This window comes from Lonchura striata, chromosome 3, assembly GCF_046129695.1.
Source record: "Lonchura striata isolate bLonStr1 chromosome 3, bLonStr1.mat, whole genome shotgun sequence".
NCBI classification, from domain to species: Eukaryota; Metazoa; Chordata; class Aves; order Passeriformes; family Estrildidae; genus Lonchura; species Lonchura striata.
Window position 1 is genome coordinate 88,259,300 of NC_134605.1, and position 26,428 is coordinate 88,285,727.

Consider the following 26,428-nt stretch of genomic DNA (forward strand, 5'->3'; position numbering starts at 1 on the left):
TTCATTGGTTTAGTTTTGAACAGGCTAAGAGTCTTTGTAGCTTTGTCTACATAATTAACCTGTGGTGGCAAGGTTATTCAACGTAAGAATATTAAACTTGTTTGCTCTAGTTGTTTAAGTGACTTGCAGACTCGAGCATTTTTCCTTTCCTAAGAAACAAAGCAGTATCCTCTGGTGGCAATTGCCTTGTTTGTAAATTCAAAGAAAGAGATGCAGCTGCAGAAATCTCTACAGGGTCTCTGTCTTCCAGGTAAAGGTAATGTGGAATACAATTCTATTCGTGGAGATTGTAGACTATTGTAAAGGTCATAATGAAAATAAGGGCTGCAGTGACTTTAGACCATAAGAGGTACTTGAAACAAGATAAGACTAATAGGAGAGAGTCTTGAGATATAGAAAACAGTTGGATGCAATAAGAATGTGTTTGAGTCCTCAAAGCAAATCAAGTACTCAAGTTTTATTCCCATAGGCACGTGAAGATCTGGGGGCTAACCTGACTTCTCTACAGATCAGAAGACAATGGGTAAGTACATTTTCTTTCTTTGCATCTGCATTTTGGAAAGATTAGGAGATTAGCTGTGCACTGAGAAATGGAGTGTTCAGCTACTGACATGATAGAAACACTACTATCTGCTGCTTTACCTGTAATATGCCATCAGTGGGCCAATCATTGTGTGTTAAAGCATATGGTCCCTGGTGTGTGGGTATATTTATGGTTTAATTGGGTTTCTCATCTGTATTCACAAAGGGTCTGCAATGGTGCCTTGATCCTGAACTGGATAAAATATGCTAGCATGCTCCTCATGTAAACTGGGCCTGTTGAGGTTTAAATGAGATTTCTTTTCCTGAGGAAATCCAGAATGTGGCATTCAGGCTGTGAATGCTTCAGTGAACCCTGAACTTATGCTGAAAAAATTACTTGACTTGTCTTAGGCTGGAATTTTTCTCAGCCTGAATTTCAAGTGAGAGAATACTTAGATATCCTTGATGCAGGGAGATAGAGTTTTGATGACTGTGAAGGCCAAAGAAGTGAGGGAATCACAGCCCCATAATTTTTCTGTCACACATTAATAATGCACATCATTCCCCCAAAAAAGTAGAGCATTAGGTAAGAGCACTGTGATGATAGGTCCATGTAGAGGTCTAACTTTATTGATAGTAGCTGATTGCTTTATAGAACTCAGAGATCAATGAGTGACCACTTACTTTCAGTTCTTTTCACCTCAGTTTCTTCATAGTCATCTTGTCTGATCTAAACTTTTGATCTATTTGCACAGCTAAATGTTTTGTGCCTTTTATTTATATCTAATCCAGAGATGACTTTGAACATCAATAGAGAAAACATCACACTCTGGAAAACAGAACAGAAAATTATTTTCTCAGAACTTTACAGAGAAATGATCTGAAGAAATTTCTCATTTACTTTTTAGAGCTCTGAACTCAGAATAAAAGTTTCAGTGAGCTTCCAAAAATTTTGAGGCTACTATTTTAAACTATTATCACTGGTATCAATGAGAATGATTGGGAGATGGGCTACTTAAAACAAAGAATTGCCAAAGTATTTTAGAAACACTGTATTTTCATAATAAAAATTTATAGACAATATGAATATTTTTATCAATGTCTGTTAACTACATTTTAAATTACTATTTTTTTTTTATATTTAATATAAGCAAATACTATTAAATATACTATAATTATATATATATATATATATATATTACTATTAAATGTTTCTTGCAATTATACATGTTGAATCTTCTCAGCAGATTAATCCAATTTGTGTTTCACATTTATACTAATGATTTAACTTAATATAAAAACCTTGGCCATACATACAATGTGCTATTTATTGCTCAATTATATTCCATGTAACTTTTAGTATGCACTTATTAAGACATGATTACAAATTCTTGGCTTTCTGATTGCATATTAATGTATGTTTAATAGAAAAAATGTTAGCAATATTGAAATTAATGGTTTAATTGTTACTGATTTTCATAGCATAAGATTTAATTTGCCTTATATGCAATATTCCATTTAGCTCTGCTAATTACAATACCATATATAGCATTTAGTAAGAAATGCTTTAATTTTAACATCAGATTGAAAGCCCTATAGCCACTAACACTTGGGAGAAATAATGAAATGCAAATAGTCTTAGAGAAAGATCAAATAAGCCAAATCCTCACCTATTGTCAATTTTAGAAAAGAAAGGTTCGTATCTATGTTTCAAATCAAATGTATGACTCCTTAAGACCATTTTCAAGGCTTTCTTTTTTTATGCAAGAAAATAATCTTGAATTAAACATTTTATTATTCTTTTTCTAGTCTGAATTTTTTTTTTTTTTTTTTACTTAAGAGTTAGAAAACTTTCATTCCCAAATATTTCTGGCTGAATGGCTGCAATATTTGGTAGGCACAGATGTCTATCTTTGAACCAGCTAGTTCTCCCTTGCATTTCTAGGAATATGTAAAAGTTGTTCAGAGGCATTCATGTAAGAAGTTACTTTGGGAGGTCCTAAGTCTTCATTATCTGCCAACTTGTCCAGAGTTATATTATCAAAAAGAGAGAAGAGACACTTTGGACATATTCCATTATGTTTTTTAATGTCAGGCTAATATTAGAAACAGAAATGCATTTGCCAAATATCTTTCTAGTTGCATTTATCTGCCTTTCCCTCTTTTCCTAGGAAGCATTTTTGCAACAGTAAAACTATTTTTTTCCTTCAACAGTCACTCTTAACAGCAGAAAAAAGTTGTAGAAATGGATTATAAGAAGGACAATGAGCTGAAAAACTCCAGTGCATTTTCTCTAAAGGCTTTTTCATCTGATTTTATCAGCCACAAGAAGCAGCCAAAGAGATGAGAATTCTCTCTTTATCCTTGAAGCAGGACCAGAGTTAATACATGGATCCACAGTCTGGTAGATCTGACAGTGAAAATATTTTCATCTAAGATATAACCTGTATTTCTGTTATACAAATTTCATTCTATTGATTTTAGAAACATAATTGTGTGCCTCTTAATGATTGTCTTATAAGAATAACATCCCTATGTGTTTTTAGGCTTTTTTCTTTACCTTTCACTTAGGAAAATACATGGCTGTTTCATTTATGGCTGAACTATATGAGTGGGACTGCTAACCTTGGTGGTCAATGACTGCCATTAAGATATACTGATGTGTACATCTTAAAACATTGTCATTTTTAAGTCTGCTACCTGTTTTCTTAACTATTTTGTCATCCTAACTATACTTATTATCATTTACTTACATGCAGGTTTTGCCCACACAATATTTTAGGTAATGTTACACTCTGAAAAGCTTGAGTCATTAACTTGTGATCATAACAGAACTACATACTCATAATTTCTGCTCTTGTTGCTCCCTAGCAGACACCTTTCAGGTTTTAATTTGTCTGCAAAATTCCACTCTCCTTGTCAAAAAGACATCTCTTTTATTTTCTGAAGGCTTCCCTGGGTATCTGTAGTATCCTGAAAATGTTGTCTGTTCCCACTACTAAGGTATTCTGGGGAAAAAATTTCTCTACAGATGGAAACATGTGCTTTCTTTAGTCATAACTAATGGCTGATGGCTTACCAGTAAAAGTGTTGTTTCTAAGATCATTAATCAGTCCAAAAGGTAAGCATGCAGAGGAAGTTCAATTGACTGTTATCTGCACAGGTTGTGAGAATGGGCACTCAGGGTATAGTCATCAACAGTCAGATCAGACAGTCTTGCTGCTCATGACAATGGCATTTAATAGCTCTCCACGAAGCTCTGAATCTCATCTGGACACCTGAAGGATGTAGGAATTAACTTAGAGCAGTGTGACAAAATGTATACTAAGCAGTGATGGTGAGATGACACAAGCTTGTGTTAATGGGGGAAATTAATTGAAAACATTCAAACTTGCTCCAGTCCTGACTTTATTCTGCCATAAAATTGTCTAAACTTCTGAATTAAATTGTATAATCAGCTGATCCTAAAGTAAAAATCCCACTGTCTGCCAAACCTTACTGTCAGGTCACCAAAGGTGGAGGGACGACTTTATATTCCTGTTCCATGTGTTAACTAAAAAAGATTAATCTTGCTGTTAATTTTATTCTCTGAAATAAAATTTGTTGCCAGAACAGAAGTCTTTGTTCTATGGCTAAGACAGTTTAAATGGAGCTTATAGAAATAGTGTCAAGAATTTTTCATAAGAGGAAGATGTATAAAATGGCTACCCATATTCTTACAGAGATGGACAAAGAGGCGAAGTCGATAGTCCTGAGGGATCATTACTTTATCTCATATAAGCAGAAGGAGCTCCTTAAGGATTAAGAAACCTCAAAGCCTCTGAGAGTCTCAACTGAAATGAGAGTAAGTACTTTGTCACCTAAATTTCTGACACAGTAAGTGATAGCTAGAGTGAACTGATGGGCTGTGAACATAAGTATTCCATAGCCTTGTAGCTGACTGTGGATTGTTTACTAAGTAAAAATTTAAAATCTGAGATTTAGTTTCAAGAATTCAGTTTCCAGTCAGAAAGCTAACCTATCCCATATTCACACAGGGGTGGAACTGCCATTAGAAGAACCATATTGTATTTTAAGAGCACCATTAGACTTATGCAATTTTGATTGAACTGTTATCACAGATCATCTGTTTTCTTGCCATCCAGACATTATGCATGGCTTCAATTTATGATGAAGAGTGTAAAGAGCTTTCCTAAATGTTCATAGTCTGTAAGCTATTAAAGATTAATATAAGTAGTATTTTTCATCAAGCGACTTCCTGAAAACTGTCACATAGAACTGGTCTTTATATTTCCAGACCATTGCATCAGAGTATTCAAAACATTTGTGATGAAAACATCTTTGAAATTATTAAACACTGCCACAAGTATTAGTGATAATTCAACTTGCCTTACAATGCTTTGTCACTGTCCTAGGGTGGCTTTATGATGCTCATATCCCCATTCATCTGTTCAGCCCAGAAATAAGTTTTGCATCTCTAAGACTGGTTCCAAGAGCAAAAGGGGCAACAGAAGAAGTGTGGAGTTTGTGATCAGGAACTGCACTTGCTGTCCCGCATCCTTCTCTTGGACTGTGCTGTCTGCAGACAGACAGATGGTGGGACAGAGCTCTCCTTTGCTTTTAGTTAGTTTTAGCTAGCTGAGGCAGAGAAGTTCCCTGGACTGTGTTTTCTTTTTCTTGGAACTGTTTGAACCTGCTCTGGGCTGAACGCCCAGAAGAGCAGTGGCAGCTCAGAGCTGGAGGGACTGATCAGAGACTGGGTGAGCCAAGCTACAGGCCACAAAGGGGACTTGCTGAGTTTGTCATCTCTTCAGAGTGGCCAGAGGTTTTATTGCTTAATATTGTTCAATGTTCTTTGTGCTAGTAAATGTCTTGCCTGTAAAACAAACAGTTTTTTTCCACTTTTTTCTAAGGAAATATTTCCCCAAACCATTTTGTGTAGGAGCTGCTTGAATCTGCTTTCTAGTTACACCTTTGGAGGTTTTTCCTCCCAAATTTGCCCTAAACCAGGACAGTCATTTAGAAAAATCATTCCTATTTCACAGGAAATTGTCAAATTATTTTGTAAATACATTTGCTTATTAAAACAAAAAAAAATATCTATATAAAAACTAAAACTAGTCAATTATAAAATGCCAGATGATTGCAAAAATTGATTCTGTTTCTTATGTGTGTGTTTAAGTCTACTTAGTAGTTTTTGAAAAATAGAATCCACTTTCAATTTGCTTAAACCTGTTGGATAATAGGAAGACATAAACAGATGTGTGAGGGCTGTGCTAAATATATTTGATCTTCCATCACTATAGATAGACTATGGGTAGATGACTGAACTCTGTTGCTTGTAATACACATTTCTATAAAATACTCACTTTATTGCTTCAGAAATAGAATATGTATAGTGAAAATACATAGTTGAAACATATGTGCATATACATTATCTACAGATGAAGCCATTATAAAAATATTATAGCAGAGATAAATATTTCAGAAGTTTTTCTGCATATCAAAATGTTTATACACTTAACATAAACAAGTTATACCTTGGAAGGAGAGTACATTAGCTGTATGTGAAATGCAAATTGCTCATAGTCTACATATAGCATGGGCTCTTACAGACAATTAAAATTATTACACAAATTGCCTCTAAATTAAAGCACTCTATGAGTCCTACTTCCAATGATGTTTTTTCTTCTTTTTCATTTAAACTCAAACAACTAGGAGTAGAAATCAGACAGTTCTGGAAGTAAAAGTTATGCCTTAGGAAGGCTTGAAAAGTAAGTGATTGTGCTTTCTCAAACCACTCATAACCCAAGGACAGCTGTGTATAACCCCAAAATTCACTCAGGATAAAATCACATTACCATAATGTGATCTTTGCTTTTATTTATATGCTCTTTAATAATTTTTTGAATAGCTTGTAATAAGGGCACACACATTTTAATTATGATTTCAAATTTGCTTCCCATTAAGATGAACAAAGGAATAATTTCTTTCAAGGCCTTAGCTAGGCTGCAGTGAAAAAGTTGAATCATTCTATGCTTATTTTATATAGTATAGATAATTTTTTTTTTAGCAACATCATGATCAGAACTAAATTATTTCCCATCAGTCTTGAACCTGCATGAATAATTATCCTGGCCAGATGAATCAGACTTGGCTCATTTGTTCCTGTGGGACAAACACATGCCTTAAAACAGAAAAGAAGTTAATACTCAAATTTCAGTTGGGAAACACTCGCCTCACTTTTGTAAGAAAATAACAACTAGAACATTTTGTAGAAGTCTCAAAACTAGACCAAGTAAGTGTAGTATTGCTGTAATTTGACATTTAAGCTGTTTTGATAGAATGGAGGAGACATAGACTTTCATTCCTTTTGGAAAGATTATTCTATTGAACAGAATGAGGAAGCTTCCAATTCTTTCTTTATGACAAACAGAATATCCCAGAGCTTGAAACACATAGCCTTGGATCATGTATAACAAAAGGCAAATTAAATATGACAGATTACAGAAAAGACTCAACAAATGAGCTTTTAAATTAAAAAAAAAATTCCAACTTATGATGGTACTTATTGCTAGACCTGAGGAGGAACTGTAAGAACAAGGCTAATAAAAAGTTTTTAATTCCAGCTTCTCATCTCAGATGAAGATGTTGAATTCCCTTCCCATACCTTCCTCCTGAGAAGTTTCTGAAGGATCTCAAAGCCTTTTGAGAAAAAAAAAAAATGCTGCTATTACTCATCTTACCTTAAGACAGAATAACCATCACACAGCCTTTTTGCCAGATTACACCGTGGCTAAACTAGGACAACTTTGAAGATCATTGAGTTTGCATGGATGTACTACAGCAATCTAAACCTGGAAAGAAAAAAATTACCCAAAATGTCAGATTTTGTTCAGATGGTGTTAATTTTCTGTTAGGGTTTTACTCATGTCCATGGTCTAATATCTTCTGCAAAATTTTAATAGGAAAATGGTATAGATACATATATCTCAGTTGGCTTTGTCTCAGTGTGCTCTGCAAGATTGCTTCAATTTGTGATTAAGGCCCTAGAAGCAAGTTCATGTGTGAAATCACCAAGTTTTTAACATATGGTATGTTATTGGTTCACATATGGTTCACAATATCTTATGTGTCTTCTCTATGGAGCATGGAAATAGAGGGAATTTAGAAGCTGGAACCAATAGCAGAGTTAGGCAATGAGCAAGACATCTCTTCAGAGCATCATATTGCCCAGGAGAAGAGAGTCACAACCAAGAAAATATCCACTGTGCCTTCTGGTTTGGTGGAATTGTAATAATTTTTATAAACTTTTGTAACTTTTCTTGTCTTCCAAAATGACATGATGAATGTATGACTTCTTTCTGCTTATCCCTTAGTGGTTACTGGAGTTCTGCAATGGAGTGAGGTGCTGAGATTAACAGGAAACAGTACTTTTAGACATGAAAACAGTCATTTAAATTCATATATCACTTTCATCCATATAACAAAGAACTGTAATAACATGTATTTGATATATTTTGCTAGATTTACTTTCATGGTTGCATTTGTCTATTTAGCTTGTCAAAATACTGCAGGAGTCGGTTTGCATGTGAATTTGAGTTGATTTAAGATGAAATTTATGTGGAAGTGAAGATTACACTGCTGGAATTTGGTCAAGTTTGAGAAGAAGCTGTGAGCCCTGGAGTCTCAATTCATGGACACAACAGGATCAGGATCCTGTGGATCTTGTTCAATGATAAGCATGGACAAAAAGTGCTTAATCTGCAATATATCTAGCTCTGTGAGTGATGTCAAAATCAGACATCAAAATAGAAGGAATTTCTAATGTAAATGGAAGCAGAACTTCAGCAATGTCAAAACATCAGTGCTTACATGGACAAAGAACCTGCCAAACTAGGCAGCAGCTTAAAAAATCACTTTAAGGATGTTTTGTGGACATAGCATCAAAAATAGGAGTTAGTCTGATATCAGGGCTTATTTGTAATATAAAAAAAAAATCCTTTCTCCTGTGTCTAGAGTTGGTATAGCAGGACTCTCCCAAACTCCATCAAACCCAAACCAAGTGGTTTTTACCATTGACCAAGATGATGTGAGTGGCTTACCTCTTCCAATGTGGAAGATGAAACTAAAGATATTCAATCTGGGAAAAAAACCCAAAAACCATTCTGTAAAAATCGTATTAGATGATTGCTTTACTTTTAGGTCTAAGATCCACAGCAGAGGTGGTTTTATTGTACTTTTCAGTGTACAATAGGAAAACATCTGTAGAAAGTAAACTATAAGCAGTAAGCTGTAGAAACTTTTCAGGCTGTTCAGTTTGAAGGACCACAAAAGAAACTTGAATGCAATATAACCTTTCTGTTTTCCAAAGTATTGAACATTTCATAAAAGAATGACTGCTCTTAAGGAAAAATGATTACAAAACCAATGAGGTGCTGTTACAAAAATCTATACAATATACTTGTGAAAGTGCAGCTCATTATGGAGTATGACAGATAATTCTTCAGTAAAAGGCACTGCTGTATAGACTGTAAAGATATATGAATTGTATAGACCAAATTTAATGTGAGATGGATCCTTCCAACAAATAAAGTCTGTGTTTTGCTCTTTCTTCCATGAAAAGTTCTGTAACAAGGAGGTATTAATGCAAGGTGTTTGCATGAGTGTGGTTTTAAATGCTGAACTTTGTGAGTTATGTGAAACATTTAAATACCTCCTTATCTTTTGGAGGTAGAAAACATCTACCTCTCTTTCTCAGTAAATGGTTCATTAGGTTAGGTTTATTTAAAAGTACATTATGTATCTCCATATTTGAGAGGAATTTATGAAAGAATGGGAAGAGTGATGCAAGAGGAAATTCCAGACTAACAGAAATAGAGACCACTAAGTGCATGGCTTATATTATGAAACATACAAACACTGTCACTGTTTTCTATTTTTAAAATTATTTATTCTTTATATATATACATATATATATACTCTATATACTCAGAACTTAGGCTTGAACCATAAACTACAGTTTATATAAATTAGGCTAAAGTTTAAATGCTCAATTTTACTGAAATTTATCAACTAAATGTTTTAAAGTGCACACTATTTAGTGTAGTACTTTAGCTTTAGGAAGCTAAAGAATTTATATAGGATTAATGAGCTCCATTAACTATAACTAAATTAGCTGCAGCTATTTTGGTGGTGAATATAATGCCAAACCAAATTTTTGTTTGGTATAGGAAAGATATTGAGTTTCTTGTGAAATAGTACTCATAAAAAAGCAGCTCAATAGAACATTTGGCCATGTTCTCACATAAACAAATAGAAAACTCTAAGAAAAGTAATGAAATTATATTTTATGAATCTTCTGGAATAAGCAGAAAAACAAACAGATGTTAATCAGTCTAGAAATGCCATAAGTAGATTTTTACTGTTTGGAGGCTTCAGGTTTTTCTTACATTCCAGTTACAGGAAGAATACTTTCTGTGGCTTTCTGCAAGTCTAATCTAACAATATATAAATGTCTCTATATCAGTTTCATCAATCATTGTGCAACACAAAATAATAACATTTAAAATATAATACAGCATGCTGCAAAAACTTTTTCCTTGGAAAGTGAAACAATTTCTTGAAATATTTCTCCTGGATTCAAGATCATAAATTAACCAGATATATACTCATGTTGTCTTCTGGTTAATCATAAAGTTCATTCCCTAGGTTTTGGCAATTATACTTTATTCTGTAGTGCAAAAAGGCAGTTTCTTCTGGAGTGTTTCAGACGTTTAGGAGAACATCTGTTTTAGTGTGAATGCACATAAAACAGAAGTGTAAAGAATATATTAAATAAATATAGTGAATCTGAAATATAAACAATAAAAAATACAGGAAAACTGTCATTTATAAAATTTCATTTTACCTGCCACAACAAAAGTAAGACTCTCGAGAACATTTGTGAAAGTACATAAAAGAACAGCCTAACTTTGTTCATTTTCCAGCAATGTATATTCAGAATACTCACTTTTCAATTTTTCTGAAAATAAATCATAAGAATAACTGTCAGATTTACCCAGGGAATGATACCTTTTTTTTTTCCTCTTTGTTTTCTCTTTTCAACTTACACTAAAGTTCCCAGTCCTCTCTGCTGTGATCATTTCACACACAGGAGCCTTACTGACATCTATGAAATTGAATACACTGAAATTGAATACACTGATATGGACTGACCATGAAGCCCCGTTCCCCATCCTGCCAGTCGTGGGGCAGGCAAAAAACAGAAAAGTCAGGAATGAAGGAGTGAAATTGAGCCTGGGAAGTAGCAAGGGGTGGAGTGAAAGTGTTTTTCTGTTTCTTACCATCCTGCTTTGTTTTTGCTTGGCAATAAGCTATGCTAATTTCCCCCAGCTGAGTCTTCTTTTCCCTCAATGGTAATTGGTAGGTGATCTCCCTGTCTTTATCTTGACTCAGAGGCTTTTTCATCTTATATTTTCCTCTTCTGTTGAGGAGAAGGAGTGAGGGAGCAGTTGAGTGGGCAGCTGACAACCAACCAAGCTTAACCCAGCACTGAAACAGAGGAGAATTCTTGGATAAAGCAGGTACAGAGGTGCAACAGGATCTCCTGACAGGGAGAAGGCTCCCAGACAGCCAAAGAGGACATCAGGGAAAAAAGACGATGGTGTTAATGATTCAGCTAATGCAAACGCAATGGATGACATCTGCATTTCTGTTTTGAGGCTGGCTGGAAGGAAAAAATTTGAAAGTGGTGTTGCTGTTGGAGGAAATAACCCAACACTTAGGGCAGGGCCCTTTTTTCTCACCATATTCCCAGCTTCTCCATTAGCTGCATCTTGGAAACTTGTGTGGCTCCCCAAGCCTCACTGCTTCCCCAAACACCACTATCCTCAGTCTCAAAGAGATCTCAGATTCCTTCTAACCTTTCTTCCCTCATCTTCCTTCATGAGTTTTTCTCCTACTGCAAAATTTCTTATCTACTTCAGAGATACTATAATCCAGCTTCACCTATTTTGATCTCATACCTTGAGGCAAGGAGGGTTAATTCAAATTTGAATTGCTGCTGCCAACCTTTAATTTCTTAGTAGTGTGGTATACATACAGCTCATTCTGAGATTCCTTAAAACAGTGTTGTGCTTTTAAAGCTTTTGAACTTGCAGAAAATATTAATAGGCTACAATAACCAGTTCTCTATAATTAACTGCTGCAGAGCAGCTTTGTCCATGTTTCCTTATAAAATGTGATTATGTTATTGCAAAAAACACAATTGCTGAGTTGTATGGTTTAAATCAGTCAATCATGAGCATAAATATCTACATTATCTTACAGGTGCAATTTTTCAATTTGTAATATGAGATATTCTATTATTCCTTCTCAACCTGTGAATGAGTTAAGCCATTCTGCAGAATCATAAGGGATCAGATGTGCCTTGGCACCCTCCTATCTTATTAGGCATCATCCTGTACATACCAATGTTGGTAATGCAGCAAACAGATTTTTACTATGTGCAGAACTCATGCAGTCTGGAATTCACAAATACATTAAGGGAAAATAATCTGAGTTATACAGTCAACTCGTGCTTTAGATGATGCAAAACTACTACAGTTATACTATTTATGGCTTTGTGCTCTTGGTACTATATTTCAAGACAGCAGATAAATATTCCTATTCATTCCCCCTAAGGGAGAAGTACACTAAGGAAAATTTCAAAGGGAAGGATGAACTGTCATTTTTGACTCTGAAAAGTTCTGTGTGAGTAATAGTCTAGGAAGGCACATGGAATGTTGGTTTTCTACATGAAGAGGGATTTGCCCTTGTTAAGGGACCAGTGATACTGGTGAGACCCTATTTTTCTGATGAACACATGGAGTTATGTTTCTGACAAAATCCAGATATCCCTCTATGTATAAGCATGGGTATGTTGTGTACCAAACAATAATGAATTAATAAAGATATTAATTAGAGGAATGACTAATATTAATTTCTATGTACCTATCAAGTTTAAGTGTTGAGAACATTTTCTTACTCATTCTGATCCACTAAACAGGATTTAAAGCCCAGCTTCAGCCATTAGTTTTGGACAATTCTAACACATCAAAAGTATTTTTGCATTCATAGTTGGGGAACAAATCCTTTAGTTAACAGAAAAAAGGAAAAAATAAGAAAAGTTTTCTGATGTCATTGTTTTTTATTATCATATGTCAGTCAACAAAAAAATACTTCTCATTATTATATATATAAAATTACAGACAGTGTAGCAGAAGGTAGATTCTTTTCCAGAGGTGCCAATACACTACTCTCAGACTGTATCTTGCATGTGGTTGCTACTGAAATATATCTTCTGGATTTAGAAATCAAAGAAAAAAATAGAAGCCAGCATATGTTATAGCACATGTTAATGGAAAGTATGTTCATGTCTCATTTATGCTTTTAATTTGTGTTATAAATATATTTTGACTTAATATTATTCTTTTCTTCTGCAGGGGTCTCAATCACTCTGTCTCTCTTGTACTAATTGTTCTGACAGAGGGGAGAGGGAATTAAATTAGTTTTAAGAAATTTCCTGCCTTATTAATTTTATCAATGGAAGAGCATTCCCTCTGTCAGATTCTCCTCAGTTAATACCCTCTTTTCCTCACGAGTCTAAGCTTGAAGATTCTGACTTAATTAATAATTTTTGATTCCAAACTTTTCCTGATAGATCTGGGGTCCCAGACAGCTGGCCTAAGGCAGCTTTGGTAGTTACAGAGTGGTTAGTACCCCTCATGCTCCACACCTTGGTCTCTGCCTCCTTTATATTCACCCTGGCTCCTTCACTCTCAGCTGGGGAAATCCCAGAGGAAAGGTGAGTTAGGATCTAACTTCTATCAGCGGGGTAAGTAATGAAATCTTTGCACAAGACAACAGCCCCAGGCTGCAGCTGGTCTCCTCCCGCAGCAGACCCAGCTGGAGCTGAACCTGCCTGTGGCTGAGCTCTGCCAGCAGCCGGGCTGCCTCCCCAGCAGTCAGCCCGCTGCTTGTAGGAGCCTTCTCCAGTGGGCACTGACTTCTGTGGCACCGCTGTGACTGAAAATTATCTCAAACCTGGAGAAAGGATCAGCAAAGTATGCACCTTGAATAGAAGGTGAGTTACATTCTACAGTCATTTTCCTAAAAAAAAAATCTTTGCCTCATTCTCAGAAAAAGGCAGTCTCCTGGACTGGGAGGTGGTCATGTTGGAGTTTTCCCACATAAATTCTAAAGAAACTAAGCAAATGTTATTACCTTAGTTTTTAAAAGCATTGTATTTCACCACAGCAAACAGTTTGAGTCATTTTTCAAAACAGTTTGAGATTTACTCAAATGAGGGCTTTAATTTAGAGAGATTGCTTCGGGCACAGGGAATTAATATAATCACTTTTTAGTCCTTTAAGTTACACCTTCACAGAAAGCTATCAGTTTTACAAGGCTGAAGAGATTGTGCTGTTGTCAGATTAACTCTACATTTAAATTCACAACAGACCCTGATTAAAAAAAAAAAAAAAATACTTAGCAGAGATATATTTAAAAAGCCCCAAGATTGCAATTGTCTGGAAATTGCAGAACTCACATTCCTAAAGTTGTGCTTTAACAAAACAATTGAAAGGAAAACACTCCCCACATTTATTTTTGTAGGTTTTTCTTTGTGATTATCAAGTAGAAATAGTCTTGGAATTGGAATAATATTAGAAGCAATTCAGCTGTAGTACTTTTCTGCAGAAGTATTGCTTTTGTTTCCTACTCAAAAGGATCCTAGGAAAATAAGAAAATAACTTCTTTTTGAGTTGAGGATCATAAGGCCAGGTAAAAAAATGAGGCTCCTAGCATCTCACAGCAGTAGCTAAGATAGACTATCCACTTCCTCACTTATAATTTTCTCTGATGGTTCAGGACAGTGTTTTGGCAAAATGCTGTTGCCAGCATTGAATGATTATATCCTTCATCATCTGAGAGGGAAATAACAACAGAAATGGTACAAGTTTGAAGGTTTTGGAAGACAAATACAGTTTTTAACCTGCAATATGCTTGAGAGGAATCAGAAATCTGATTCCTTAGAATTCATCGCCAGGTTGGAACAGAGTAAGAAGGATCTGTATCCTGAGTTATCTCTCAGCATGAAACTGAAAGATGAAGTTTTAAATAGCTTTATATCACTATAATATAATGTAAAATATAGAGTCCAAAAAAAGCTGTCAAAACCCCCAAACTCATCCCAAAGATTAATAATTTTGTCTTAAAAGTACAGTGAAAGTTTTTAAAAAGTCCGTCTGTATTCCTAACACAGTTGGAAAACATTAATGGGAGAGGCAGGCCCAAGGACAGTATCGTACATGGGCTTGTTACTAGTAGGGCTGTTGTTGGAGATGTCTTACCTTGGTGGCTTTGAGACTGTCTTAGAGCACTACAGACGGACTGTGGGCACCGCTCTACCAGCACAAAACATATTCCTGTGTTACAATCTGGCTATTGAAATTGTTAGAGCGCGGCCTCTGCCAAAATTAAGATGGAAAGGAGACCATATGCAAAAGTCAATAATATGGATTTTATTTAACATTAAACGTGTGGGGGAGAGAGAGAGAAAGAAATAGGAAAAAGAGCGGGGAGAGAAAGAGAGTGACAGAGAGACAGATTGCGTAGAAATTACCACTCCATGGGTCCCAACAGCCTCCCCTTGGTCCTCTTCTGGTCTTCTTGGTGTTGAGGTCTCCCAAAAGAGAGTTTAATGAATGAATACACTTTTGGGCTAGGTGGAGTGCCCAGTTACCTCCCCTGTAGGGGACAAGTTTGGCACTGTCTCCTGCAGCAGACTCTGGATCCATTGCATCACTTGTGTCACATGCAGGGCTGCTGCAAGGCTCAGGAATCAGTCAGGGTGGGGGCACTTTGAGGCTCTTTGATGGTTTATGAGACTTCTCAGCTGCCTCCCAGGGGAATGTCCTGTGTGTACTGGCCTGCCAGGGTGGGAGTTTCACAAATGAGCCAGTTTGTGTAAGGGAGGATGGCTGTTCACACCCTCTGACCAGAAGTTACACCACACACCCAAAACTCTCCTCCTCCCCCTTTGACTGGGGGAGATGTGTGCAAACCTGGCTCAGCAGATGAGCCTGTGGGCTTTGGCCTCCCCACCACAAACCCAGTCAGAGCTGATTTTCAGGACAGCTGCTGGGTTTGGCTGTCCTGGTAAATATATTCTTCTTCCTCAGACTTGTTTTCTTCTCCCTAGACCTTAAAAAATTGGTCTAACTCACAGTCCAAAGTTCTTCAGGAGGCGTATTCATGGAGGGGTGATCTTCAGTGGCTGCAGCTTTATACAGTTTTGCCATAATGGGCAAAAAAGTGCTTCATAACAATGTTTAAACCATTAACCATAACATTTCTGTCTGTCACACATTGAGCCTAGAGTGACATGGTAGCTCCCCATGACTTTGTTCCTTGCATCTCTTTTGTCACTACCATAGCCATAAACAATTGACAAATGCCCTTGAAGGCAAAGTGACAGTGGTGGAATAGGATGCCTAAAATGAAGTAACATGCTGGAGCTGGAACATTAAAAACTGGGCAAAACAAGGTGGCTGGACTTTACAGAACTGTGGAGAAGGTAGGTAACTAGCAGGGACTTGATACAACCTCTGGTGCTGAGAGTTGCTGCAGTTTCCTACAGATATCCATGAAATGTTAGGCAGCCAAAAAGATCTTAGATAAGGAAAAAAAAAAAAAAAAGAGGAAAAACAGTCAATGAATTCCCTTAATAATTTCATTAGGTAAGGGAGGACAAAGTAACATAATGGTTTCTCTGGATCAGAGACATGTGTTGTGGGTTGGCCCTGAGTGGATGCCAGGTGTCCACCAAAGCCATTGCATCACTACAAGGACAGGAGAGAGAAATTACAATTAAAATTTTGTGGGTCAAGATGAGGATAGAGAGAGATCAGTCACCAGTTAATATCATGGGAAAACAGGCTTCATTTGGGGAAATTACTATAATTTATTACCAATCAAATCAGGGTAGGGTGAAGAGAAAATAAAATCTAAATCTTAAAACCACCATCATCTATACTGCTCCTTCTTCCTGGGTTCAACTTCACTTCTGCATTTTCTACCTCATTCCCTTGGCAACACAGAGAGATGAAGAATGGGACTGTAGTCAGTTCATCACACATTGTCTCTGCTAATCCTTTCTTCTCAGGGAAAGACTACTCACACTCCCTGTTCCAGAATGGGGTCCCATCAGTGGAAGAAAGTCCTCCATGAACTTCTTTAAAGTGTGTCCTTCCCACAGAATAAAGCTCTTCATTAACAGCTCCTGAGTGCTCCCTTACATGCGGTTCAGCCTTCCATGAATAGGCTACTACAACATGGGTCCCCATGGGGTCACAAATCCTGCCAGCAAACCTGCTCCAGTGTGGGTTCCTCTCTCTCCATGGAGCTGCAGGTCCTTCCAGGAGCCTGCTCCCACACAGGCTTTCCAGAGGGTCACAGTCTTCTTTGGGCTCTGGAGCAGGGTCCTCCCCAGGCTGCAGGTGGATCTCTGCATCCCCTGGTCCTTCATGAGCTGCAGGGCACAGCTGCCTCACCAAGGTCTGCACCAGGGGCTGCAGGGGAATCTCAGCTCTGGCACCTGGAACATCTCCTGCTCCTCCCTCTGCACTTGGAGTCTGCAGAGATGTTCCTCTTACATATTTTCACTCCTATCTCTGGCTGCTTTTTTTCCCATATGTTCTCCCTTCTGCAATATGTTGTCCCAGGGGTATTAATGTTACCACCATTTCTGATTGTCTTGGCCTTGGCCAGCGGCAGGTCCTCCTCAGAGCCAGGTGACATTGGGTCTGTCATATGTTAGGAAAGCTTCTGGCAGCTTCTCAAAGAAGCCATCCCTGTAGACCCACAGCCACCAAAACTTGGCCAGGCAAATCCAGTACAATGGGAAAAAGGGTAGAAGTGTTTTTTGACTGAATGATCCAGAAAAAATATGGAGCAAGGAATAGTTGTCAAGCTGCAGACATCTAAGGGACAATAAAAGATCAAAGAGGCTTTTGCTTGAGAATGCATATAGTTTCTCAGTATGAGATAATAAGATGTTGTGGGTAGGTGTGAAAGAAAACTTTTGTGGGAGTCTTTGAGTTACTGCCAGAGAGGGTTACACACTGTGCTCCTTCCATAGGCACTTGCTGTGTTTGGAGCATCTGCCATGCCCTTAAATAAACACTCCCATTCCAGAGTCCACAATGCCCACAATTACAGCAAAATACATGATTGCTGCCCTACTGTAGGCAGATTTTCTAAGATCTAGCTGAACCAAGAAAATTTTGGAGGGTCTTCTCTGAGTATTTACCAGGCAGTTCTTGAAGAAAAGAAAACTTCATTATTCCAAGCTACATTTTTCAAGGGGAGAAAGGAAGACGCTTCATTCTGATAATAAAATTTTATATTTTGGGGAGACAGTAGTGTTATGTTATGTTATAATTCTTTCTTTTACAATCATTGCTTCAAAATCTATTTTCTATTTTTCACATGTAATGATAAAACTGAGAATTTTACAAAATTATGACATGTAAGTCAAACTGTAGTTAGTAGATTTGCCAGAAAGATGAGTTCCATGTTTAGAAAAGGAAAAATAAAGAGATATAAATAGGTTTAAAATGTTTTAAGCCACTTTTGACTCAATGCCCTTTTCTGTTTTTTTGTTTGTTTTGCAATCCTATTTGCAGTACTTGAACATTGATAGATGATTAATCTCCTTGTGGGGTAAACTTCAGGCTCAGGATTTAGAGAGCTTAAATATACAACTTCTAGACCAATGGGTATCCAATGTCTCTTTTTTATTAATTCTTTCTCATGAAAGGTATAAAACAGTGTAAGTACTCAGAAAACTTATGCAAATAGTAAACCTAAAATGTTTTGCATCCATTGTAATTGTTTTTCTTCTACTGTTAACATTTATTTACAGTGCATATTGCTAATCCTGATAAAACCCTTCTTTCCATTCTTGGGTGCTGGCAAAACAGGGTTGCAGATAGAATTGTTAAAAGAGTTTTCCTTTGAACAGATCCCAGTAAGAAAAAATAACAAGATATAAAGCATTAAAAAATTATCTATTTTAACAGGAGAGCCATGTGAGCTAAGTGAGAACTTAATTCTCTTGAAACACCTGGCCTTACCTGTTTCTGTATGCAGTGTACTAATTTTTGTAACCCATTTTCTACTAGCTGTGTATGTGCTTAAAGGTGACACCCAAACATCTCCAAAAATCAACTGCAGTGAAAAGGAATATTTCCTTTTTTTTTCTTTTAATGATGCTTTGCATGTTGAATTATAGGCAGAATTATTAGTGATTTCTCCAGTTTGCAGAAACAACTATCAACATTACTTTTAAAATAAAGCAATTTGAAATAATATGAATAGTTTTTCTTTTTTAGGTAATTGTTGCAGAAGCAGCACAGGGCAGGAGAAGGCTAAATTGTTGCTTCATACAATCCCATGGAATTTAATATATATATATCAAGATGTTGCTTCACTGAGTATCAGTCAAGCAAAGTACTTAAAATGCCAGTTCCTTGCTCCTTATCCACATCATAGACTTCAGACTCAAGTATACTATTGCAAAAAAAGAAAAAAAAATCCAATTTGACTTCATAACTTAAAAGCACTTCTGCTTTAAGCTCAATCAACTGAGTTGAGCTACTTGTCTCTGGGCTATGACAATAATTTTCCCCTCTGACAAATTATATTCAAACTTCAAACATGAAGTGTGTTGTTCACATAATAAGTTCCCATTCTGAAAGCAAAGACCTTTTCGGGCCACTTACTAATATTAAAATAAATATCTGTAAAACTTCATCTTTGTTCCCTTTAATTGCCTGAATTATCAAATTTTATAGATAATTTGCTTCCTATGTATTAAAATACCTCATCACAGTTCCCTTATTGTTTTGATGTTTTATTTATATTTCTTACTCCTCAATTCTGTATTTAATTATGTTTAGCTTTCATAGGTATCTCTTTCTGATACAGTATGTTGCAATGATATGTTGATACAGTATGTTTTTTTGGTAATCTGTGACACTTCGAGCAAAAAGAATTGCAAGACTATCTAATTTACAAAGTTAGCTCCTTGCAGATGGTATATGCTTCTGATGACACCTATTACACATCTCGTAATACAACAAACTTCATTTGGTTCAATACAAAGTCCAAAATTGAAAAGAGAATAATGTTTGGTTTTGGTTTTAATTACAAATAATATCAAAATCAAAACCATTATAACCTGAAATAAAGTTCTTGAAGTGTTGTAGTCCAGTTTCCTTTTTCAGTTTACCTATGGTTATTTTTCTTCCTGAATTTGAGCTTGAAAATGACTTATAGGTACAGGATTTATTTTCAAAAGAAATTGTCTAAATTTAAATTATTAAATATTTCATTAAAAATCAAAACAATAAAAAATTAATTTGCTTCTTTGATGTTCCTTTTTATTTGTTTTGATTTTTTTAAATTTTCTTGTTAAGGATATTTGCAGTCAGTACACTTAATTTTATTCCTTCTAAAATGTCTTTTTAAGGAGTATGCTATGCACTGGAAAATTATTAACTTGGCTCTGAATTGTTGTGCTCATATATTATATATGAATGCCTATTAAATTCTGGAGTATGTTTTTAGCCTTACACTATTCAAACTACAAATAAAAAGGAATGGAAGTGGCTGTTAGTTCACTTGACAGTTTATCCCATGGCAGCAACTTGAGCCCACTCTGCTGAAAGGATCAGTCTTTCTCAAAATCTGTTTTTGATGTGGAAGACACCCAATGGCAGAAGCAAAGTGGGAACCCCAGTATTCTTCAGTGTGAATCTAGTCTTTGCAGGGACACTGACCTGCAAGAGGTGAGGTATCCACCAAACAAAAGCAAGGACAATCTCAACTCTCATCAATAATGCCATGACTAAGAGAATGTCAGTACAGAGGCATTAAAACTTGCGGGTTTCGACATAGTTTCTGAAAAATCTAACTAGTAATGTAGCAGTGATGTGTGAAATAGGAAAAGCCTTCCTTTGGAAAACATCATCTTCCATCATACCCTTACCCATTAAATTTCACTTTTCTTTAAAAACAAGGTTTAGGTTAAAACATCCTCAGCTGAGCAGGTTACTGAAGATTTTGACAGGTGCTGCACAGATAAAAGGAAGATCTCCCTCAGAGATTAAAAAAAATCACCTTAAAAAATATTCACTTCTGTTCAATGGCTCAATTCACTCTGCTGAGCCTCAAGGTTGTTGAGTAGGGTGAACACATCCTGTGAGTGTTCCAAGAATGACAGTGTATTTGTATTTAAAATAATTCTAGCAACTGATGACCAAGTGAAACTAAAACAATGAAAATATTTTCAGATATCTGTGCTGATTACTGTTTTCCTGATTTTTTTTTTATACACATGTAATTTCTCTTTTTACAAAGCAAATATCCTTGTTAAACTACTGTAGCATTAATTTATATTTTCTTTTTCCTAGGGAACTTAAAGAACAGGAAAATGGACAACAAACAGTAATGTTTTCTTCACTGCAGATCCTATAACTCTTCTAATATATTTTCTTATATTTGATCCAAAAAATACTGTTTCTCATCTTTGTTTTCATATTGTATCTGAAGTATTCTATGCTAATGAAAACCCTTTTCCAAAAGCTTTTAATTAACTCATTTGTCAGTAGACAAAAAGTTATTTTCACTTGGTTGTCAGAGAAGACCTGCTAAATGTTGTATTTATGGCCATTTCAGAAACAAGTAATTTGACAATTTTAAGACACTACTAATATGAAGATATAATTTAATTCCTTAAAAATTGTTGAATTGATTTTATAATATAGAGATTGCAGACTGTTTATTAATTGGAATAATACCTATCTATATTTTATCTCCATTCAGGATTAAATCCCAGAATTTCTATGTGAATTCATGCATGTTTAGTTCTTTTTTTATTCAATGGAAAGATTCACTTTTTGGATGTGAGATTTTTTTACATCCTCCTAAGGCAAATGCTCTGCAGAGGTTAACAGAGATGTAATTTTTTAAAACAATCTGTAGTTATTAAAGGACGATTCAATATTGTTCCAGATTTTTTTTAAGTTCCCCTATTTGTTTTTAAAACCAAATTTCAAAACTTTTCAAAATCATCTTCTGCAAAGTTTTGAAGCTGTAATAGCAAACATTTTCCCAAAATCATGAGCTGAAGAGTCTTCCTACCACCAAAGTAGATGCCAACATGCAAATGCAGGATGCTTATGGGGTTACTGTTGTCCAGAATCTCGCTTTGATTGATTTAGAGTCATTTACTAGAGGCAAGCCAAGAACTTCAATGTCTTTTGAAAGGGATGCTAATGGTTTTTCCCTGAGCTGGACCTGTCATTATCTTTGCAGATATTTTTAAATTTAAAATTTCCACAAAAATAATTAATCTTCACCAATTTACCCAGAAGCATTTATAATGTCAGAGAAATGAGACACAGTCCTTCAGGCAGAGCTTAGTAGAATATTGGCATTGCAAACTTCATGGAAAGTGGAATCACGTAAGCTCCTGAGAAGCAGGAAGGCAATTCTAGGTCCAAATACCTTTCTACTGGTCTGACACTAGATGACAACAAGCAGGTCTAGGTGCAGAGACAATTGAACTGGGAAATACCCAGGCCAGGAGAAGAGATTGCCAACCCAACAAGTAGATAAGAAGGAGGAAAAAGAAATGCCAGCTGTTAAAAGATATGCCTGGGGAAAAGATTTTCTGGTACACAGAGCAAGAGGAAATCAGCTTGCAGCAGGTGCAAGCTGTCTGCTTAACAGACAGTTTGTGAAATTTCAATGTTCTTAACAAGTTTACAGCACAGGTCAAGATCTTTTCATACAGTATAAGGGCCATAGATTTTTAATGACAATGTAAATCACCCATTGTAAGATGCTGCCTAACCCAGTCTGCAGAATTCAGTGATTCCTGTGGCACTGGTGAAACTTGTATCATGGCACATTTAAAAGGATTACAACAGATATTCATTTAAAGTTTTCAAATGACAGCTTGGAAAATGGTGGAACACTACAAAGGCTTTTTCTTATATACTTATTTGACTCTTCTATAAAGCAAAGGTCTTTTGTCTTGTCTAAATATATCTAAATTTGGACTCCAGATTTTGGTTCTTAAAATTTCTCTTTTTCTCTAGGGCTAGAATGCCTTTTTTACCAGAAGAGCTTCTCACTTAGGTATTCATTAGCCATGATGAAATTTACACCTGAAATACTCTTGAATATGTTCAATAGCTATAAAGGCTCTTCACAAGGAAGATATTCCTAGACCTTGCATACTGCTGAAGTAGTTTTGATTTTGTTAAAATACTTCTAAATGTATTTTTTTTTTGTATTTCAGATTTTACTATCAGCCATTTTATACTTTCACCAATACTACTTGTGAAATTAAGAAACAAAGCCTGACTAGAATGAAGTCCATTAATCTCTCCAATGTTGTTAACTGCAGTTAATTCAGATTATGTGATCATAAAATCTTTGCTTCTAAATCTATCCTAGTTTCTTTTTGTTTTCTTTTTGTGAAGTTACTTTAAGTTACTTTGACTTAATCAAGTTTTTAACTCTCTTATATTATCAAGTTTACAGTTTCATTCTGTTGCTTAAGAACTTTCCGTGTCCTGGCAATTTGAAGTCCTCTTAAGCTCTGACACTCACTGTTTGGTTCTATACTGTCAAATCATTATTAGTCTTTAGCATTTGGTCTTTGGCACATTTTGTAATAATGGGTGAAACAATTAAAATACAAGCCAAAACACCTCTGTAAAATGTGACATGATCCTTCCTGGCTATTTTACTTTTCTTGCTTTGATTTTTAGTGTGTCTTGTCTGCAGCCTCCCACCTGCATTTATCTATTGATTCCAATAGTCTGAACCATTAAAATACTTTCAGCAGCTTGTACTAATGAGGTATAAAGGGCTACCATTTGGTACCTGGAGACACAATTGTGATAGGAAGAAGAAGGCCTGCAGGGAAGTTCCTTCCCTTCCCATTCCTTTGGATTTCAAACTCTACCTGCTGCTGTAGCATCTTAGCCTTCTGTGAAATGGATTGTGCCCAAGGGAAAAAAAAAAACAACAACAAAAACAAAACAAAAAGAGACCAAACAAAACCAAAAATAAGACACAAACTCCAGGAGCTTTAAAACATCGTCAGAAAAAAAACTATTAAAGGATGCTCATTTTAATTCAATTTCAGAAAAAAAGTTGAAGGATGTATCTTGAGGGCACAGAATAGGGGGACGTGCGTAAGCACAAAATGGGAGAGCTGGGACTTATGACCCAGAATTTCTAGTTCTCCTTGAGCACAGTGTAGAAAAGATCCACAAGGAAGTCTTTCACTATGCAGAGAAAATACTGGAAAGTGGCAAGGGCCTACACGTGATGGCAAGTAATAATTGCATCAGATTATATTTGGTTTTGATAAAACAGGACATACTTGTGGTAGAAGAGAAACACTGGTGTATTAGCAAGTCTTTCCTTTTTTAGTCCTACCATGTTTGACATATCACAGTCGTTTATGTTGTATAATCTGACATGCTGGCATAATGAGAACTGATATGTCACCTTAATGATAGGCTTATTCTGAAAAATGTAAAGTGGATCATAATATCAGAGCTAAGATTACTCTGGCTTTCAGTAACATGCCCTTTCCAATTAAGACTATAGTCAAGCTGTGCTAAACATACATGTGTGTGAATATGGTCGGTCATATCTCATGATTTTATAATTAAAACTACATTGCATAATTTTATGAAGACATTTTGCAGAGTTTAGAAGTAAGGCAGACAAGTAGAAAGGAATGTAGAAAGACACAGAATTTTTTATAATAACTTAATAGTAGTTATAGCAATAGATTATAATAGATTTGCAGTAGCTTTAAAAACCATCTTATGGGTTTCTGTAGCAAAAATACAATATTATATTAAATTTTAAAAATGTATGAAAATGACAAGTCATTTCAAATCTATCAACCATTCATTCCCAAAGACTCCAAGGTAATGTACAATCTTTGCTTTATTTACCTACACGGAACATCATTGCCACTCATTGTGGAGAGCATAGACATGTTTACAGTGGCTGCACAGCTATTTATAGAATGCATTTGTCATTGTTCCTTTGTGCTGTGCTGTTATCAACATGGTAGAAATATAGCAAATTTTTGCAATTACTATTATGTTACAGATATGACATTTGAAATGAACACAAATTTTTAAAAGCATTTTATGAATCCCTTTTGCTGAAAGCTTTTAAAAATCTTTACTGTCAGACTGTGACCTTGCAGAACATGATTGACTCTCTGAGAAATAAAAGGTGCACATTTTCCCTGTCATACTGCTGAGGCCTTTCAACTTCTATTACTGTCAGCAAAAGGCAAAGCCTTTTGGTATTTTCTATGCACTAAGTCCTACATGAAGACCTTTGTAGTTTAAGTTGTGCATTGTAAACCTAGGGAAACTCCTTACTGGGTACGAGATGTATGATTGTATCCCTGGGATCAATTTTCTGATTGTTTTTCATTTTGTCATTTTCAATTTACCATGTATTTATGCATAACTAAACTTTACTGCAGCTAGCAATATTTATAACTGTTTTGTGCATGTGTCAGGTTTTTATAAACTGAAAGCATTGTAATTTAGCTGCTTATCCTTCAGTAACTGGGGAAGTTTTGAGGAATTTTGTTTACTAAAGAATATGCAGCAAAAAAAATCCCTCTCCAACTGACACATAAAGAATGCAAGGTTATTATAAAGTTTTAAATGTATGAACCCATTGTGATCACCCATCCTAATCGGGAAGGAAGCACCTAAGGTTCATAAGAGGAATGACAATAGAGGTTACACAAGCAGGTTTTATTAGTAAATTACACAGAAATTTCTTGGCATAAAATTGGGATATTAGTTCCTGACCTACTATGTAAGCCCATAGCAGTGAGTTCTGGAAAAAAGGGTGGGGTGAAATGAAGAGAAAAATTAGAGATATGAATTAAAGAAAGGGAGAAAGAAAAAGGTAAAGAAAGAGGAAAAGAGAGAGAAAAATAGACCACCTGTCCTAGTTCCAGCATTGATCCAGCTGATAATCATCAATCCAGCTGTATTGGTTCAGCCAATGAATGAGATGTCTTGAGGGGAATCACCCAGGCTTGGGGGGTATCTATGTACAGGTTTCTGCACCCCAAAGACAAGCTTGTCATTTTCTATGTAAATTAGTTATCATGCATGGTCTGTTCTTTCAGGCCTTTCTGGAAAATGTTTTAGGGAGCTTTGATGGTCTTAATCCCACACCCTACAACCCATTCCCACTTCTTGGCCTCATTCCCGCATTTGCACTGTACTGTGGTTCTTTATCATAGAAAAGTGCTGCCCTGTCTCCACCTGGCCTCCTTTCTCCAGCCAAATCCTGCTTCTCATGACATGTTAATACCAACAATTCTTGTCAGTTATTTCTAACAGTCCTTTTTTGACTCCACAGCCATCTGGTTATTGGTGTTTGAGATATACGTGCTATCCCCACATTTTCTGTGATTCAAGAGCTCAGACTTTGAACTGCTTGTAGGGTTGCAAGAGAGTGGGCTTTAGTTAGAGAAATTTTACTTCCTGGTCTCTATTCAAGACTTTCTTTGAAGGTTCAATAGTAAATATCCCATTCCATTTGGCTTGCTATTTGGAAAATAAAAATAAATTTCAAAGGCTCTTCATTAAAACATGAGCACTCATTAGACACTTGTTGGATCCTGGAAACAATATTTCTGATAATTGCAAGAGGGGCTTACTCCAGGTGCCTTTTCCTCACTGTTGAGACCTAATGAGGGTTTATTAGATCATAATGTGGCTCT

At 35.9% G+C, this 26,428-nt stretch overlaps 1 long non-coding RNA gene across 1 annotated transcript; it reads left to right on the top strand.

Moving 5' to 3' along the window:
- The first annotated feature begins 467 nt into the window (after positions 1-467).
- LOC144246010 (uncharacterized) lies at positions 468-23,081 on the top strand. The gene is made up of 3 exons (XR_013339611.1): positions 468-523; positions 4,245-4,366; positions 22,937-23,081. It is a non-coding gene; the product is annotated as an uncharacterized LOC144246010 (long non-coding RNA).
- The last annotated feature ends 3,347 nt before the right edge of the window (positions 23,082-26,428 follow it).